The sequence below is a fragment of the Musca domestica genome, unplaced genomic scaffold (assembly GCF_030504385.1).
Source record: "Musca domestica strain aabys unplaced genomic scaffold, Musca_domestica.polishedcontigs.V.1.1 37, whole genome shotgun sequence".
Taxonomy (NCBI): Eukaryota; Metazoa; Arthropoda; class Insecta; order Diptera; family Muscidae; genus Musca; species Musca domestica.
In genome coordinates, this window is record NW_026712321.1 from 5884882 (window position 1) to 5906242 (window position 21361).

The following is a 21361-nucleotide window of genomic DNA, read 5'->3' on the forward strand; positions in this document are numbered from 1 at the left end:
CTCAAATGTATATTATGTCTGCAGAACTTTTGGTATTGAAAATGGGCCATGTAGGTTCACGTTTTGGTACAGCCCCCATATAACGCTACCTCCCGATATTCGGCATTTCGATTATTTTAGCGTCATGATTCACCGGAATTGTTTCAAATTTGGTATTTGAAGCTCGTAATGTATACTACAGCCTAAGACAGAAAATTGTCTGTGCAGGTCCACGTCTTCGTATAGACCCCATATAACGGTACCTCCCGAAATTCGGTATTTCGATGAATTTAACGACATTATTCACCGGAATTCTTTCAAATTTGGTATTTGATGTTCGTAAGGGATGCTACAGCCTATGACAGGAGATTGTCCGTGCAGGTCTACGTCATAATTTTCACATTTTTTTTTTAATTTTATTGAATTAAAGCAAAAAATGTCGGAAATAGCATCAAATTTTAGAATAAGTTTAGATTTTTGCGAAATGGTTACCATTGGCATGAATTATGGCCTTCAAACGGCCAATGAAACCGTCACACGTTGCCCGAAAGTTGCTCTTCGGTATTTTGTCACATTCCCGGCGAAGCGTTTGCTTGAGGTGATCGACACTTTGATAGTTTTTAGTGCCAAACTTGCTTTCCAAAATATTTCAGACACAATAGTCCAACGGATTGGTATCTGGAGATTTTGGTGGCCATTGGGGCTGGAAATGAAGCGAGGAACCTCATTTTGTAACCATTCTTGGGTGGTGCGTGCTGAGTGCGATGGTGCTGAATCCTGTTGGAATGTCCAAGGTCTGCGGCCAAAATGTTTGCGTGCCCAAGGCAATAATACACCCTCCAAAATATTTTCGCGATAATATTCGGCATTTATTCTGATGCCACGGCCGATTCATACGAGCGGAGAGCGACCATTGGCTGTTATGGCGGCCCACACCATCACTAAGGTCGGCGCTTGAGTTCTGGTGCCCAAACGAAGGTGCTCATTTTCAGCTGACCTCTTTGACAAGTAAACACGATCATTTTGTTTGTTTACAACGCTGCTGGACAGCGAAAGTTCCTCATCGGTGAGCGGAGAAAACCAAATTCGGCAGTTCACCACTTTCGACCAAGCGAAGCAACTCTTTAGCTCTTTTGAGTCTATTCTCTTTCTGTTGCGGTGTAAGTTCTTGCACTTTTTGGAATTTCAATGGTTTTGGCCCGAGCTCATTTTTCAATATTTTCCGAATGGAATATTACGATATGTTTAGCTAACGAGCCATTTTTCGTCACCTGCGACGCGGGTTTCGATCAAGTCGCTTCTTTACTTTTCAAACCATTTCTGCTGATGTTGCTTTTTTCTTCCCACCACGTCCTTGTCGTCGGGCTACGCTACCAGTATCGCACGGTAACGAGCGATGGTACGAGACACAAAAGATTTATTCACATTTAAATGCTGGTGTCCCCTAGCGATAGCCACTTGTGGTTTTCCAGCCAAATATAAAGAAATCACACTATCACGCTTGAATTCCATCACGAATAACTATTTTTCTGAAAAATTCTTTTGAACTCTTGCAAACAATATCATGAGCTGTCACTGGAATAATTTTAACAGCTGTCGGACGAGTGGCTTAGAAATGCAGCAGTCTTAAGTTGGTTGCAGTTTTTTCATCTCACCATTAAATGGTCTTCAAACATGTTGTTTAGAAACCCCAATTTATTATCCAGACCTCAATGAATAAATATTCCAACCTTATGCATATCTCTCATTTGTCATGTCGATCAGTCAGTTGCCCACAAAGCGGGAGGGAGAAAGAATTTCTCCTCTCCCCAATCGAAAAACGAAAAAAGAAAACAATAAACTCTTTCCATTCATATTTAAATATTGTTGTTGTTAAAGTTTAGTGTTTTTTTTTTGTTTATTTATTTTTTTTCAACGCTTGAGTGCCTATTTGGTTTTGTCTTCACACACCTCTTTTCCATTTTCTTTTTCTTTATTTTGGAGTAATTGTTTTTTTTTTTTTTTTTTTTTTGATATTTTGAAATACATTGTTTTGCCATGGCTTAGAGCCCACTTCAATGGGTATTCACTGCTCTTCTTTACACTTGCAACGAAATAAAGAAAGAGAAAATGGGCAATAAAAGTGTGGCACAGTAAATTAAAAGTGAAGAAAAGGCAGAAGATTCGAACAATGCTGGTGGCAAGCTTAGGAAAATTTCCAAATTATAGCACTGAAATGTTACAGTGGCAGATTTAAATGAGGTACGTGACGTTTTTTTAAATAGTCTAGAGAAAATGGATAACATTTTTCTTTATGCGGATAATCTGGATAAATTTTCAATTTATCTGGATAAAGTTTTTACATCATCCGTTTGAGTGGATAATGTTTTATATATTATCCAGATAATGTGGATAAGGTTTGTAAAAGATTCAAAAAATAAGATGCATAATTTTTTACACAAAATTGTATTATCCGGATAAAATAGATCATGTTCTTTTTTACAAAAAATAACAAAACGTGGTTAAATTTTCAATTAATGAAATATTTTATACTACTTTACTTTATCAAGATAATGTATACCTATCATTTGGATAACTTGGATAATAACTGGATAATGTAAAAAATAGCGTTAACTCTTTTGGATAACGTTAATAAAGCTTTTCTCTCGCTCGGATAATGCGGATAATGATTTGCATAAAATAGATAATGATTTGGATAAATGTATAATGATTTTCGATGATTTGGATAACGTGGATAATGATTTTGATAAATTGGATAATGATTTTTCATCATTTGGATAACACAAATAATGATTTTTTTATTTGGATAATAGTGGATAATGATTTCGAAAACATGGATAATTTTTTGCTATCATTAAGATAACACGGATAATGATTTTCTAACATTTGGATAACGTAAATTATGATTTTCTTTCATTTGGATAACTTGGATAACTAATTTCTCTCACAATGGACAATGTAGATGCTTTTCTTGAATAACGTGAACAACTAATTTCTCTTACTTGGATAACTTGGATAATAATTTGGATAATACGAATAATGATTTTCACTCACTTGGATAACGTGGATAATGATTTGGATAACATGGATAATGATTTTCTCTCAGTTGGATGGCTTGGATAATAATTTTCCATCGTTTGGATAATGTAAAAAATGGTTTTGACTCTTTTGGATAACGTGGATAATGCTTTTCTCTCACTCGGATAATGCGGATAATGATTTGAATAAAATGTATAATGATTTTCGATCATTCGGATAGCGTGGATAATGATTTGGATAACATATATAAAGGTTTTCTATTATTTGGATAATTTGGATAATGATTTTGATAAAATGGATAATGACATTTCATCGTTTGGATAACACAATTAATGATTTTTTTTTTTTTTTCATTTGGATAATAGTGGATAATGCTTTCGAAAACATGGATAATTTTTTCTATCATTAAGATAACACGGATAATGATTTTCTAACATTTGGATAACGTAAATTATGATTTTCTTTCATTTGGATAACTTGGATAATTAATTTCTCTCACAATGGACAATGTAGTTGTTTTTCTCTAATTTGGATAACATGGATAATAATTTTCGCTTACTTGGATAACGTGAGTAATGATTTGAATAACACGGATAATGATTTTCTCTCACTTGGATAACGTGGAGAATGATTTGATTAACATGGATAATGATTTTCTCTCAGTTGGATGGCTTGGATAATAATTTTCCATCGTTTGGATAATGTAAAAAATGGTTTTGACTCTTTTGGATAACGTGGATAATGCTTTTCTCACACTTGGATAATGCGGATAATGATTTGGATAAAATGGATAATGATTTTCGATCATTCGGATAGCGTGGATAATGATTTGGATAACATATATAAAGGTTTTTTATTATTTGGATAATTTGGATAATGATTTTGATAAAATGGATGACATTTCATCATTTGGATAACACAGTTAATGATTTTTTTTCATTTGGATAATAGTGGATAATGATTTCGAAAACATGGATAATTTTTTCTATCATTAAGATAACACGGATAATGATATTCTAACATTTGGATAACTTGGATAATTCATTTCTCTCACAATGGACAATGTAGATGCTTTTCTTTCGCTTGGATAACGTGAACAACTAATTTCTCTTACTTGGATAACTTGGATAATGATTTGGATAATACGAATAATGATTTTCTCTCACTTGGATAACGTGGAGAATGATGTTGGATAACACGGATAATGATTTTTTCTCACCTGGAGAACGTGGGATATGATTTTCTCTCGCGTGGATAATTATCTTCCGTTACTTGAAGAACGTTTAAATGGATAACGTGGATAATGACTTCAACTCATTTGGATAACGTGGATAATAATTTTTCTTACATGAATAATGATTTTTTCTGAAATGTTTAACGTGGATAATATATTACGTTCAAATAGATAACATGGATAATTATTTTCTATCACTTGGATCACGTGGATAATAATTTTAACTCTTGTGGATAACGTGGATAAAACTTGGATAATGCGGATAATATTTTTTTTTTATCAAATGGATAATGATTGTAACTCATTTGGATAACGTGGATAATAATTTTCTCTCACATGGATAACGTGGATGATGCTTTTCCCTCACTTGAATAAAGTGGATAACGATTTTAACTAATTTGGATAATGTGGATATTGCTAATCTCTCACATGTATAGCGACTTTGATTGATTTTATATCATTTGGTTAACGTGGATAATTATTTTCCACCACTTGAAGATCGCGGATACTGAAATTTTCACAAACAGATGGCATAGATAACGATTTTCTTTAACACGGATAATGTGGATAATAATTTTAAATTTTTTGAATTACGTAGATAATACTTTCGTCCTCTTGGATAACGTGGATTATGATTTCTCAAATGGATAACGTGAATAATGATTTTAATTCATTTGGATAATGTGGATAATGCCTTTCTCTCACATGGATAAAGTGTATAACAATTTTAACGCATTTGATTATCATTCGGATAAAATGGATGAATGATTTTCCATCATTTGGATGAAGTGGATAATGATTTTTTCAAATGAATGTTAATTTTAACTCATTTGAATAACGTGGATAATGCCTTTCTTTCACATGGATAAAGTGGATAACGATTCTAACTCATTTGTTTGTCACTTGGATAAAATGGATAATGATTTTCCACCATTTGGATAAAGTGGATAATAATTTTCCATGATTTGAATAAAGTGGAAAAAGATTTTTTATCATTTTTAGCCGAGTGGATAACATGAATAATAGCGTTGGATCATTTGGATAGCCTGAAAAGAGATTGTGGATTATCCAAAAAGCGAAAAAATTAGTTTGGATAACGATTTCGTATTATACGAATTACGTAGATAAAGATTTTGAACTATAATAAACTGATTTTGGATAATCCGGATAAAGATTTTGGACTTTTATATTGTGATTTTGGAAATTTCGTATAAGGTGGATAATAATGCGGATAACGTGGATAAAGATTTTGGGCTTTGGATACCATGGATAATGATTTTCCACCATTTGGATAAAGTGGATAATAATTGGTTCCTCTTCTATTGAGCTTACGATCTCGTCACTTGGGTAAAAAATGTTTTTTGTCATAGAAGTTATTTTTAAAATAACTTCTGGGGAGAATATCCCAGACAAAAAACAAGGGAACTTATGAGGATTGGTGGCTCTTTCCGAAACCTAGGTATTCCCTGCCTTACCCCCTGGTAAACATTACCATCGTTCTCCACTAATAAACAAATGTTGTTTTTATAAAAACAACAATAAAGGGATAAAGCCTAAAAATTTTGCAACAACAAAATACTACGGTATCCCGAACAAACAAGCCACACTGTTCAATTTTCCATGACTTTAAAAACGTGATTTTTTTTTAAAAAAATGTTTATTATTTTCAGTTATCTGGGCAACATGGATAATAGCGTTGACGTGAACAGATATTTTGTATTATTCAAAACTCGAAAAAATTAGTTTGGATAACGATTTTTGATTATCCGGATAATGAAGATAACGATTTTAGACTGCACTATTGTGATTTTAGTAATGCGGAGAGTGTGGATAAAAATTTTAGATTATCCTGATAACGTGGATAACAACTTTGATTTATCCGGATAACATGGATAAATATTTTGGACTATTATTTTATGATTTTTCTGATGCGGATAACTTGTATAACAATTTGGCTCAATAATATTATGATTTTGAATAATCCGGATAAAGAGGATAACGAATTGGGATTATTCGGATAACGCGGATAATAATTTTTAGATATAATGTTATGATTTTAGTGATGCGAATAACTTGGATACAAATTTTAGACTTTAGTATTGTGATTTTGGATAATTCGGATAAAGTGGATAAAGATGTTGGATTATTCGGATAACGTGGATAAAGATGTTGGATTATCCGGATAACGTGGATGAAGATTTTGCACTATAATAATATGTGTTTAGTCATGCGGATAACTTTGATAACGATTTTGCACAATAATATTATGATTTTGACTAAACCGGATAAAGTGGATAACGAATTGGAATTACTCGGATAACGTGAATAACGATTTTAAGCTATAATGTTATGATTTTAGTGATGCGTATAACTTAAATAAGAACTTTTGACTTTGGTGTTGTGGTTTTGGATAATCCGGATAAAGTGGATAAAGATGTTGGATTATCCGGATAACGTGGATAAAGATTTGGCGCTATAATAATATTTGTTTAATCATGCGGATAACTTGGATAACGATTTTGGACTATAATATTATAAAACTGGATAATCTGGATAAAGTGGATAATGATTTGTTTTAACATATTATGATTTTGGATAATTCGGATAAAGTGGATAACGATTTTGGATTATCTGGAAAACGTGGATAAAGATATTGGACTATAATATAATGATTTTAGTGAAGCGGATAAATCGGATAAACATTTTGGACTATAATATTATAATTCTGGATAATCTGGATAAAGTGTATAATGATTTTGCTTTAAAATATTATGATTTTGGATAATTCGGATAAAGTGGATACGGATTTTAGATTATCCAGGTAACGTGGATAATATATTTGGATTATCTGGAAAACGTGGATAAAGATATTGGACTATAATATAATGATTTTAGTGAAGCGGATAAATCGGATAAACATTTTGGACTATAATATTATAATTCTGGATAATCTGGATAAAGTGTATAATGATTTTGCTTTAAAATATTATGATTTTGGATAATTCGGATAAAGTGAATACTGATTTTAGATTATCCAGATAACGTGGATAATAGATTTGGATTATCTGGATAACGTGGATAAAGATTTTTTTTTTTGGATAATCGGGATAAATTGGATAACGATTTTAGACTTTAATATTATAATTTTGAATAATCCGTGTTTGGATAATCTGGAAAACGTGGATAATGAATTTGGATAATCCAGATAAGGTGGATTAAGATTTTGGGCTTCAATTTGTAATTTTTATCATTTCGGATAAAGCGGATAATGATTTTGGATTATTCGGATAACGTGGATAACGAATTGGGATTATCCGGCTCATTTAGGAATCACATATTTTTGTTGCATAATTATTGCAAAGCTATCGTTGGATAAAGCTAGCTGTCTCTCTTCCTCTTTTTTTCTGCCAATTCCTCTCTTCTTCTCCCTAACATAATTTTGTCTCCATTTAACCAACTCCATTTTCTCTCTCTTTCTACTCACAAGACTTTTTTAGAAAATTATAATTTTTTTTTTTCATTTTTCAAAATTTCTCTTCACTACCTCTGCTATTTAAATGACCCCCAGTGTTGCTGTCTTTACATGTGTGTACGTGTGTGTACGTTACGCTTCTTGATGATTTGTATTGAATTATGTGCTTCAATCGTTAACAATTTCAATAAGCTCAATTATTTACACACACACACACACGATCGCACTCCCAGACACACACACACTCCAAAACAAAACAAAAACTGGATCATTAATTTAAATCTGTTGGGTTTCAAAACACATGGTCATGTCCCCCAAGGGCTAAAGTGTTGTTAAGGTGGCGGTGGTATTTAAATTTGAAAAGAATTTTCAATGCAAGACAAAAAAAAAACAAATTTTTTCTGGTGGGGGGAGGTGTTGCCGTTTAGGTAATAAAGAAAGTCTCACCCATGAAAACATTGAGCAATGAGGTGGTGATAAAATGTTTTCGGGTGAGACATAATGGTTGAGAAAATGGGGGAAAGTGGGGTAATGACATTTTTATAAATTTGGGTGGGGATCGGAGGGCCTCGTGGTACTCGAAATGATACGAATTCGGGATGGGGGTTTGAAAATATTGGTTTTAGTTTTCCAACTGTAGAGGCAACAAATATTATAAATTTGAAATAAAAAAAATTGAAAAAAATCTTAAAAATATATTGAAATACAGGGTGAGATAAAAAACTGAAACAAAGTCAAACGCCACCATTTTTACATTATTTTTATTTTTTATTTTTATATTATTATTATTTTTTAAAAATTTCGGAAAGCGAAAAATGTCAGTTCACCACTTTCGGCCAAGCGAAGCAACTCTTTAGCTCTTTTAAGTCCATTATCTTTCCCTTGCGGTGTAAGTTCTTGCACTTTTTTGGAATTTCAATGGCTTTAACCCGAGCTCATTTTTCAATATTTGCCCAATGGAATATTGCGATACACGAGCCATTTTTCAGCCACTGCGACGCGGGTTTCGATCAAGTCGCTTCTTTACTTTTCGAACCATTTCTGCTGATGTTGCTGTTTTCTTCCACCCACTTCCTTGAAGTCGGGCTACGCTACCAGTATCACGGTAACGAGCGATGGTACGAGACACAAAAGATTTATTCACATTTAAATGCTGGAGTTCTCTAACGATAGCCACTTGTGGTTTTCCAGCCAAATATAAATAAATCACACTATAACGCTTGAATTCCATCTGGAATAACTTTTATTCGGGAAAATTCTCACCAAAATGCTTTTGTGCGCTTGTAAACAATTTAATGAGGTGTCACTGGAATAATTTAAACAGCTGTCGGACGAGTGGTATAGAAATGACAGCAGTGTGAAGTTGGTGGCAGTTTCTTCATTATAGATTTCAAATAAAAAATATTGAAATAAATCTTAAAAATATTGAAACAAATCTAAAAGATATTTTTTTGCGAGTATCGATACTTATATTTATTTATTTTTATTTTATTTATTTATTTATTTTATTTTATTATTAATTTTTTTTTTTTTTTTTTTGAAAAAAATTTTTTTTCGTTAATTTTTTTTTTAAATATTTTTTTAGTATTTTTAATAATTTATTTTTTTTTTTTTTTTTGTAAAATATTTGTTATGTGTAACCCAAATTTTATTTTACATGCCTTTCCTGCTACAACTTCCGTGAATCTGTTGTCTCCTTCGCATAACCTCAAAATTTCATTACTCCCCCCTCACCCAAAAAAAAATTCAATTAGATTTTATTTTCCAACCAATTTTCTTCGTTATAGGGAAAAAATAATGGAAAATTCTTGTGAAAACCTCATGTGTTCGGCATGTCAGCATGCATTGTAAATATCGTTCATATGCAAAGGCGACACTTATGATGATGATGGCACCAGCACCACCGCCACCATCATCATCAGCTTCATCAGCACCAAGTGAGTACTCAACTGAAATTGGAAGAAAACCAAAAACAACAACAAGTAGAAAAAAATATCTAAAAATTCCATTCCATACATTACTCTAAAAATAAATCGGCTAAGAAATACATTTTTGGCTCCAATTTGTTGTTGTTTTTGTTGTTGCTCGCTTTTTTTCGAAATGCTATTTGACATGAAAATATGCGGCAATTTTTATGTTCAACAATTTCAACATTCAACGGCAAGAAGGAACGAACTGATGACAAACTTATAATTTCTATTTGCAATGGTTGTTGACTCGGTGTCAGAGAGGAAGACAGATGAGTCCAAAGTTCAAAAGTCCATGGCATGTGCAAATAAGGAAGGAGAATGTGGGTAGACCAGGAGAACAAAAAGGGATTTAATTTCTTTAAAATATATATTTTTTAGTTTTCAATGATCTTGGATTTTTAAAAATATATATTTTCCATGTTTCTATAAACGAGGATTTTTAAGGACAATTTTTTTAAATTTTCAAGTTACACGGATTATTTAAAGACTATTTTTTCAGTTTTTAATAAACGTGGATTTTTTCGTGAACGCGGTTTTTTTAATTTTTTTCCAATTTTCAATTAACATGAATTTTTTAATTTTTTTTTTTTTTCAAACTTTCAATAAATGAGAATATTTAAAATATATTTTTTCAATAAACGAGGATTTAAAAAAATACAAATTTTCAAGTTACGAAGATTTTTTTAAAAAATCATTTGTTTTTAATTTTCTATAAGCATGGATTTATTAAAAAATATTTTTTTAAATTTTCAAGACACGTAGATTTTTCAAAAAAATACTTATTTTTAATTTTCAGTAAATGTGGATTAAAAAAAAATATTTTCAAACTTACAATAAATGAGAATTTTTTTAAATAATTTTTTTCAAACTTTCAATATATGGGGATTAAAAAAATCAAATTTAAATTTATTTAAATTCAAATATAGACTACTTTTCCCAATTTTCATGATTTTTTAAAAAATATTTTTCCAGTTTTCAATAAACGTGGATTTTTAAAAAAATATTTTTTTTCAAATTTGCAGGTCGTTTATATTTTTTGAAGGATATTTTTGTCCACTTTTCAATAAATATATTTTTTTTAAATATTTTTTCAGACTTTCAATAAACGTGGATTTTTTAAAAAATATTTTTTCCAATTTTCAATAAACGTGGATTTTTTAAAAATATTATTTTAAACTTTCAATAAATGAGGATTTTTTAAAAAATATATTTTTTCAAATTTGCAGGTCGTGTAGATTTTTTGAAAGATATTTTTTGTCCAATTTTCAATAAACGTGGATTTTTTAAAAAATATTTTTTCCTGTTTTCAATAAACGTGGATTTTTTAAAAAATATTTTTTCCAGTTTTCAATAAACGTGAATTTTTTTAAAAATATTTTTTCCAGTTTTCAATAAACGTGGATTTTTTAAAAAATATTTTTTCCAGTTTTCAATAAACGTGAATTTTTTAAAAAATATTTTTTCCAGTTTTCAATAAACGTGGATTTTTTAAAAAATATGTTTTCCAGTTCTCAATAAATGAGGATTTAAAAAAAAAATTTCCAAATTTAATAAACGTGGATTTTTTAAAAAATATTTTTTCCAATTTTCAATAAACGTGGATTTTTTTAATAATATATTTTTCAATTTTCAATGAACGTGGATTTTTTAAAAAATATTTTTTCCAATTTTCAATAAACGTGGATTTTTTAATAATATATTTTTCAATTTTCAATAAACGTGGATTTTTTTAAACATACTTTTTCCAATTTTCAATAAACGTGGATTTTTTTAAACATACTTTTTCCAATTTTCAATAAACGTGGATTTTTTTTAAATATATTTTTAAATATTTAACATAGGAAGATTTTTTAAAAAATATTTTTTTAACCTTCAACTAATAAGAGATTTTTTAAAAAAATGTCAATTCTTTTCAAAATTTCAATAAATGAAGTTTTTTTTTAAATATAGTTTTTCAAACTTTCAATAAATGAAGTTTTTTAAAAAAAAATAGTTTTTCACATTTTCAAGTAACGAAATTTTTTTAAAAAATATTTTTTTTTAATTTTCCATAAACGTGGATTTCTTAAAAAAATTTTCTTACTTACAATAAAGTAGATTTTTTAAAATTTTCAAGGTACGTATATTTTTAAATATTACCATTTTTAATAAAAAAAACTTTCTTTTTAATTTTTTATAAATGTGGATTTCTTAAAAATAGTTTTTCATACTTACAAAGAGGATTTTTTTGAATTTATTTTTTGCAAATTTTCAAATTACGTATATTTTAAAAAAATATTTTCTTATTATTTTCCATAAACGTAGATTTTAAAAAAATATTTTTAGGCTTTCAACAAATTATGAATTTTTAGAAACCATTTTTAATTTTGCATAAACGAGGATTTTTTTAAAAAATATTTTTTTAATTTTTCAATACATGAGGATATTTTTAAAAATATTTTTTTTATTTTTCAATAAATGAGGGTATTTAAAAAAATATTTTTTTTCAAATATTATAATTTTTTTCAATTTTTAAAAAAATATATATTTTTTAATTTTCCATAAATGTGGATTTAAAATAAATTTATTTTTTAATTTTCCAATAAATTTTTAAATTATTTTAAAATATTTTCAAATTTTCTAATTTTTAAAAATTTTTAAAAATATATTTTTTATGGAAAATAAATGGTGATTAAAAAAAATGTCCCTACCTACGGATGGATTTTTTTTGTCTAAGTGTCACTGCCACCGCCTGCCCAAAATCCATGTCCAATTATACAATTTAATAATAGGATGTCACTATGGAATACTCTGTCATCAAACCATAAAAAAAACCCTCCCATTTTGCGAGGAGCGTCTGAAATGCAGTAGCTGCTCATCACATTTCAATGGGAATTGTTTATAGACAGTAGTCTGTTGTTGTTTTTGTCAGATATACAATTTCTGACACTTTTCATTATAAACAAACAAAAAATATCCAAACAGCAACAACAACAAAGTGGTGATGTTGCTATTTGGTGGTTCCTAAAACGCATTGTTGACTTTTGAAGCATTTTGTTTATTTATTTATTTTATTTTTCTTTTTTTTTTTTGAAAAAGTGCAGAAATTTAACAGCGTGAATTTTTTCCCGTTGCCAAGTGTGGCGTTACATTTTTGCAGCGATTTAGTGCACGACAACAAGAAAAAATATGAAGAAAATAAATTAAAAAAATTCAAGATGTTGATGGAAAAGAGTAGAAAAACGATTTGATTTATATTTCGTTTTTTCGTGTTGAAATTAAAACCACATTCCAAACAATGCTAAATGAAATCTTGGTTGTGTGTGTTGTTTGTTTTTGGGAAATATTCATTATTAAATAAATTACATTAATTATATAAAACACAACAAGTCATATTTTATTGCTTTTGAAAAAAATGAGAAAAATTTTCACAAAAAAAAAACAAATTAGGAAAAGGCATGGTAGGTATGATTGAACATTTCGCGTGCTTTTCTAGAAATGGGAGGAACTTAACTCGAAAAATTATTTTGTAAACAACCCAAGTTTATAAATAACTCGAAAATATTTTTTTTTAAGTCCACTGTTATAAATAACTAGAAAATATTTTTTTAAAAATCCACGTTTATTAACAACTCAAAAAATATTTTTTAAAACTTCACGTTTATAAATAACTAAAATAAATTTATAATTCTAAAAATTATTTTTTATAAAATCCATATTTCTAATTCGAAAAATTATTTTTTATAAAATAAATATTTATAATTCGGAAAAAAATTTTTTTAAATCTATAAATAACTTGAAAAATTTTTTTAATCCACGTTTGTAAATAATTTGAAACATCCCCGTTTATAAATATTTCGAAAATTATTTTTTAAAAAATCCCCGTTTATAAATATTTTGAAAAATTATTTTTTAAAAAATCCCCGTTTATAAATATTTAGTAAAATTAATTTTTTAAAAAATCCACGTTTATAAATAACTTGAAAAAATATTTTTTAAAAAATCCACCAAAATCCAAAATAATGTTTAAAAAATCCACTTTTATAAATAACATGAAAAAAAAATATTTTTTAAAAAATCCACTTTTATAAATAACTTGAAAAAAAAATATTTTTTAAAAAATCCACGTCTATAAATATCTCTATTTATAACAATTTTTTAAAAAATCCGCGTTTATAAATAACTCAAAAAAATATTTGGTTATAAAATCCACGTTTATAAATATATCGAACAAATATTTGGTTATAAAATCCACGTTTATAAATATATCGAAAAAATATTTTTTAAGAAATCCACGTTTATTAATAACTCGAAAAATGATTTCTTTAAAATTCCACATTTATAGATAACTCGAAAAAATATTTTTTAAGAAATCCACGTTTATTAATAACTCGAAAAAATATTTTTTAAGAAATCCACGTTTATTAATAACTCGAAAAATGATTTCTTTAAAATTTCACATTTATAGATAACTCGAAAAAATATTTTTTAAGAAATCCACGTTTATAAATAACTCGAAAAATATTTTTTAAGAAATCCACGTTTATAAATAACTCGAAAAAATATTTTTTAAGAAATCCACGTTTATAAATAAATCGACAAAATATTAATATAAATAACTTAGATTTTATTTTTTAAGAAATTCACGTTTATAAATAACTCAAAAAAATATTTTTTAAAAAATCCAGGTTTATAAATAACTCGAAAAAATATTTTTTAAAAAATCCACGATAATAAATAACTCGAAAAAATATTTTTTAAAAAATCCACGTTTATTAACAACTTACATTTTATTTTTTAAGAAATTCACATTTATAAATAACTCAAAAAATTATTTTGTTATAAAATCCACGTTTATGAATAACTCGAAAATTTATTTTTTAAAAAATCCACTTTTATTATTAACTCGAAAAAGTGTTTTTAAAAAATCCACGTTTATAAACAACTCGAAAAGATATTTTTTTAAAAAATCCACGTTTATAAATAGCTCGGAAAAAAATATTTTTTTAAAAATCCACATTTATTAATAGCTCGAAAAATTATTTTTTAAAAATCCACGTTTATTAATAACTCAAAAAAAAATATATAAAAAAGTTCATTTTTTTTATCTTAAACACTTTATTGCAAAACATATGCCATTGCATTATAACATTTTATTTAATTTCGAAATTTATTTTATTTCTTTTTTTTTCTGAACGATGTATGCCATTGCTCTGGCTCAATGTGTTGTTGATTTCAACGAATAATTTCGAAAACAAACGTAGTAGTTATTAGTCACGCAAAATCTAGCACAATACACATGGGTGTACAATTTGTATGTATGTAGCGTTATTTGCTAATTTAATGAATGATCTTTCAAAACAATTTTGATTTTAATCTCACTGCGGATATAGTGTTTGAAAATGTAATTATTTATTGGGTTTGGCTGCAGAGAATTTCGGTTGTGCTTCTCCAGTTAATTTCTAATATATGGAGAATTGAAATTAAATAATCGAATTCAAAAATTTAGATTTTATCTTCATCCTTCGATTCCATTCAATCTTTATTTCTATTGATAAAAAAGATAAAAATAAATTACAATTCAAGACATTCAATGTCGTATGAGTCGTTCACATAACAATAAAAAAATCGAGAACAAAAACGTGTCAAATTCAATGCTTATTTCAATTAATTTATGAAGGCAGAGAAGAACCTCCCATTTTCATATTGAATAGGTCCCATCTCCTTCCCAAAACACTTGATATTGTTGTTCCATTTTTTAAAACTATTTGTAATAATTTAAAATGTAATAAAAAGGATGATAATTTCATCAAATGTTATAGCTATAATTATAAAAAGAACACTACTCTCATCGCCATATCTCTTTCTCTCTCTCTCTTTCCCCCATACAAATAATACCCCATTTAAAACAAACATGCTCTGACAACAGACATTATTGAATTGTAACTGTGTAATTACCGAGACTCCTTTGAGAAGTCTATATTATTGAGCCTACATTATTACTTTATGAAGGTACAACAATAACAACAACTACACTTGTAAACTGTGCTGTGTGTGTTTGCCATCCATCTACCTCCCCAATGAAAGCAGAGAGAAAGAGCAGAAAAATATAAACAAACGACAAAAGAAGGAGCCAGTCATCGGCCCTTCGTTTAATAAAAAGGAAACAAACTACTATCAAGACAGCAACAATGTGGCACAAAGATAACAACAACAACAAATTTGTTGTTATTGTTTCAACACTATTCCCATGTCAAAAAGACACTTCGTGTGTGTGCCACACCAGGTCTAGCCTCTAGCCTAAAATGCTATATATGAATATAGTTACAATTCCCATCTCTGCTGTGTGTGTATGTGCATTGTATAAACACTGTCAAGTGCCATAAGTACTCCGTACAAGAAAGGGTTTTGTCACAGAGTTTGATAGTAAACGGGGGAAAATGTACTGGGGGCAGACAAACTTCGTGCAAAACAAAACAGAGTTTATTAAAATGTAATTTGATATTTAACAAAAACAAAATAGGTACATACGTACAAATGGCAAATATGGGATAAAATTGAAGCCCTACAAATGAGGGAATATGGGGGAAATGTGTAAACCAAACGATGAATATAATGAGTAAAGGAGATATGTATGCTGGTGACACAGCATAGTTGCCAATTAGGTGTGTGGGGGAAGAAGAGTATATTCACAGAGTTCTCTATAGAGAGGAGAGTCTAAAATGTGTCTTCCATATGGATAGAGAACCATTTAAATTAGCGAGAATTTTCCATTTTATAAAGAATACTTTCTAAAAAATGGCCAGAGACATAATTGTGGATATTTTAAATATTTGTAGGGATCTGTAGGCCAATAGTCATAGATTTTTCCATTCGATGTCGCGGATATTAAAAAAAGTTTTTGAACTGATTTTTAAAATGTCCGGAGCTTTTACCGTAAATTAATTACAGAATATTTTATTGAATTATTGCGCCTACACCAAATTAAAAATTTAAAGTTGCGAATTTAATGTGTGTATGTATGTAAGTTTGTATTTATGTCCATTTCTTTTATTATGCAAATTAAGTAGCCATTATCTTAACGAAGTGGTTATTCTCATTGGATTATCTGAGTGTTACTGTTGTTGTTTTTAATGTAATTTCTGCTATTTTTGTGACCTCACCTGCCTGCCATGTCAAGTAGCCATCGACAGACAACATGATTCCATTCCATTCCCTTACCCAAACACTTTCATTTGGAATTTTTTCTAAATTTAGAACAAATGGCCATGAGTCAATTTTCATTTAACCGAAAGTGCAATTAAATTTTTATTCTTCTGGCGACAATAGATACCAAGTAATGTTGTTTTTTTTTGTATTTTTGCCTAAAAATTTTAACCATAACCGGTAAATAGTTTTCTCGTGGTTTGCGGCATGTTTTTTTTTTTTTTTTTGAAGGGGTCAACGTTTTGCCCGTTTTTTTTCGGCCACTAATTAAGACGAATGAAGATCCAAAAAAGAAATAACTCATTTTGCTTAAAATTTCTGTTTCTTATGCTAATTTGTTTGTTTTTGGTTAATAATCTTGGAATACCGTCACATTATTTCTTTCTTTGTTTTTCAACTGATTAAGACATTTTTTCTTTCACTGAAATAATGAATCTAGTTAGAGTAGACAAAAGATGGAATATTGAATTTTCATGACAATGGAGTTCTAGATAAAAGAATTTTAAAAATTTAAAAATTGGAAGCAATACATTCGAGAGTTTTGGCAAGAAAAATATCCAACAAATTGTAACATTAAAATAAATAACATCATTATATCCCAGATATTTTTGGGTGAAAACAAATTCTAAATGAATCACTCTGAGATTAGGAAAACTTTCCTATTTGAAACCAATTTTTTTAGAGTGATAAACTCTAATTGTTTGAAATAAAAATTGAAATTGTGATCCACCCCTCGTGACCAAGTGTAAAATGAAAAAAAAGGAATCTCCACTTCTTGGCCAAGATTTGTGTAAAATGAAAAAATTGAAACTCAAACTCGAATTGTCCCCTAAGGCCATATACTTAGATAAATGAATCGATTCAAAATGTGTAGATAAACCGGTTAAGTTTTTTTTTTCTCCCCAAATTTTGATTTTTTTCATACCCTATTAATTTTTTTAAATGAAAAAACGATTTCCATTTTCAAGCCCTTAATGATTATTTTAATAATTAATTATGTTATGGAGATATTTAACGATAAAGAAGTACCGACAAACGGCAATGAAGGTCAATGACATCATTAACGGGGAGGAGTATTTCTAAGATAATGGATTTAAAAGTTTGGACCGGGAAAAATTTAGTTTAGATTAAAGCATCTGTAATTATAGGGGCTATCCTGAAGCAAATTTTTACAATTTAGAGCTTCGGGTAAAAATTACAAAAGATTTCCCAAATCTACCAAGATAAATCACCTTGGGGGCAGGCAGCTCCATTACAACATTTAATTAATAATATACAATTTTCACGTAGTGCATAGTCTCAAAAATATAGAAGATGCTAGGGATAACGTAGACGAAAACAAAAGTCGTCTTTTCGATTTTTGTCTTCGACTTTCCAAAACCAAAAATTGATAAATCGATTGTTTGAAAATCGACCTACGTATCCCTACAGAAACGCAACGCAAATCTTTACCACAGTATTCTAACTGTCAATTCTCACTCTCTCTCTCCCTCTTTATACCCAACACCACACAATGGAAAGGATATTATGTCTCTGTTCATTTGTTTATTACATGAAGAAGGAAGAGAGATAGACCCATAGTTACTTTGAAGGATCTTCATAGAACCACTTTCTGAGTCGATTTATGCACGTCAGTCCGTCCGTCCATCTATCCATGTATTCTTGTGAACAAAATGCAGATCGCAATTATTATCCGTCTGAGATTAAATTTTCCAAACAATATTTGTTTGGCCCAAGGACAAACTATATTGAAATTAATGATAACGGGTCGGATTTAGATATAGCTCTCATATATCTTCAACCAATTTCAGGTAAATTGTGCACCAAATGGCCAATATAGGTCGAAATTACCTGAATTTTGGTACATCCCACCGAATTCTGTCTAGAAACAAGTACATCAAATTTGCGGAAAATCGGTTCAGACATAACTATAGCTCCCATATATGTATGTGTAACATCCGGCTTTAAGTCCCTCACATGCGTATGCACTCCATAAGAATGATATTTGGTACCGGACATCAGATACAGCTCGAAAATACCTCTGTCAAATTTAGGATATAGCTTCCATATATATCTTTATCCGATATTAGGTTTATTGTGCACCAAATGGCTAATATCAGCTCAAAAGGAGTGAATTTCGGAACGTACGTTTCCATTTGGTGGAACGCGGCTCCGATATATTTTTTTAATATAATCCTTTTCGAAGTAATATCCTACACTCTATAGCAATGTTTTTTGGTATAAAAGGTTAAAATATCTCCGTCAAATTTAGTGAAAATCGATTCAGAATTGGATATGCCTACCATATATTAGTTCCCTCTAAGACCAAACTATAACTGCTTTAAAGCCAAATGTTGATAGGTGGTATGATCTACTTGGAATAAATTCTTTTGTTACGAGAGCTCTACTAAATATGCATAGTGGTGTAGGGTATCATATAGTCGGCCCCGCCCGACCTATGACTTTTCCGTACTGGTTTTAAATTGACTTGTATTCTAAACCATGCCGCTTTCAGGCCCTGATGAACCTCCTGAGTCAATACAATAGTACAATAACTTTTCCAGTAAATAAATGCTCAAATGTTTCATTCACTGAGCAAATCGATCTTCCTCGTTTACTTTCTCAAAAGGAACTAGTTATTTTATCCAGTTCCTTCGTTTCAATTAGTTCAACTTCTCGCGTCTTTTTGGATGTCTAGTTCACATTAGTTCCATTTATTTATAGTTACAAGCATGGTAGAAGAATATAGGTAGACGCGTCGACACAGCTGCTGGGACAATGAACTGTCAAACCAATTTTGAAATTGAAATGTTAAATGAAAAATTATTTAAATTTGCAAAAAAATTTTTGAAAAAACGCGAATTATAATAACCTCCTTTTGACTTAGAATAAGAAAACATATAAAAATCTACTTATATTTAAAAAAAACATTTCAATTTTTTGACATATCAATGCTCCCAAGCGTTGATGCATCTACCTGTATTCTTCTGCCATGGTTACAAGTAAGCACACGTTTTATTATGTTAAAAATTACATATATTCCTACATACCTTTATTAAAATGTTTATGTCCTGCTTAGATATATTTACAGCATCTGCCACATTGTGATGGGACAAGCCTTATAATTATTGATTTATATTTTATATAATTTTTTTTAACACTGTCGCATTTTTTCTAATTAAATGCAAAATGATGCAACAATTTTTAATTCAATTAATTTTTTTTATTAATTTATTTTTTATTCTATTTTTTTAATTGCGTTTGTTTATATTTTTTCTTTTATTATTTTTTTATTTTGCTTACATTGAAGAATTATTTTTTTCGTTTTTTTATCAAGATTTTTTATTTATTTATTTATTTATTTTATTTTTTTTTTTTGCCTTGCTTATTTCGCACGAATTTAATATGATGCCTTATTATTTATTTATTGAAATGTAATCTAAGACCTTTTGTTTTCAAAGAGTTAGATCATGATTTCATGGGTATTTTGTCTCGCTCTCAGGCTCCCTCTAACTCATTGTGGAGGGGGTAAATGGCAATACGGCTCTCAGAACACTGCACTCAACTGGTTTTACTCTGCAAGAAGAAAAAATAAAAATAAAACAATTAGTAAACAAATCTTGACAAAGAGAAGGGGGGGGGGTCTGCCACAGTGGAAAAAATTCAGGGCACCAACCACAATAACAACATTTTTGTGTTATTAACTCCAAATATTTAAAACAACTCCATTCTCCAATAAGAAACAGAAGAAACAAAAATCATGGCAACAACATGCAAACAAAACTATCATTCCATTGAAAGAGAGAAGAGATGAATGAATAAAAGGAGAATTTGATTTGTATTGGTTACTCACGCAAACCATGCTCAAACACAACACACACATAGAGTGGTAACCCTCTGTATAAAAAAAGTGGCCACATTAAAATAGTACAAAGCCCCCCTTAAAGAAACAACACAACAAATACGAGAAAATAATGTAAGCTTAGACAACAACAACAACTAAAATGGACAGCAAACTTCAAACAAAATACGAAAAAAAAAAACGTAAACTGAAACATGAATAGCAGCAGCAACAAGAACAAAAACTACAAGATAGGTATTAAGTGGATATTACTAGACATTGGCGGCGACGGCGGCTCACTGCTCGGTTGGCTTTCGGTCTGTGTGTCTAGTGGGATTATGTGGTAAAGAGTTTGTTGCAGTTCTCATTGTTGTTGTATCTTATGTTTTGTTTGTTTTTTTTTTCAAATTTAAAAAGCAGAACTTGTAAAAGGGAATGAATGGTTCGTTGGCTGGCTCTGTTTGGGTGAGAGATACTTGGATGTTTGGTGTGGTTGCGCGCTAGTTTAGAAAAAAATAGTTGTTGTCTTGTGGTTTGGTGATGATGGTGCTGTTTTTTTTTTTCAACATTTTTCTATGGTCTGTGCTCTGGGGTTCGTGAAGTTGTTTTAAATGTTTTTTTTTTTTTTTTTTTTTAAAGAG

At 29.4% G+C, this 21361-nt stretch overlaps 1 protein-coding gene across 1 annotated transcript in view; it reads right to left on the reverse strand.

Annotated features, from left to right (window-relative positions):
- LOC101890135 (bromodomain-containing protein DDB_G0270170) overlaps positions 1-20125 on the reverse strand; it is a 218486-nt gene extending 198361 nt beyond the window's left edge. The window contains exon 1 of the mRNA XM_059126235.1: positions 19930-20125. The gene's annotated coding sequence lies outside the window, so the exon portion shown is untranslated. The remainder of the gene's footprint in view (positions 1-19929) is intronic.
- Positions 20126-21361: the final 1236 nt, after the last annotated feature.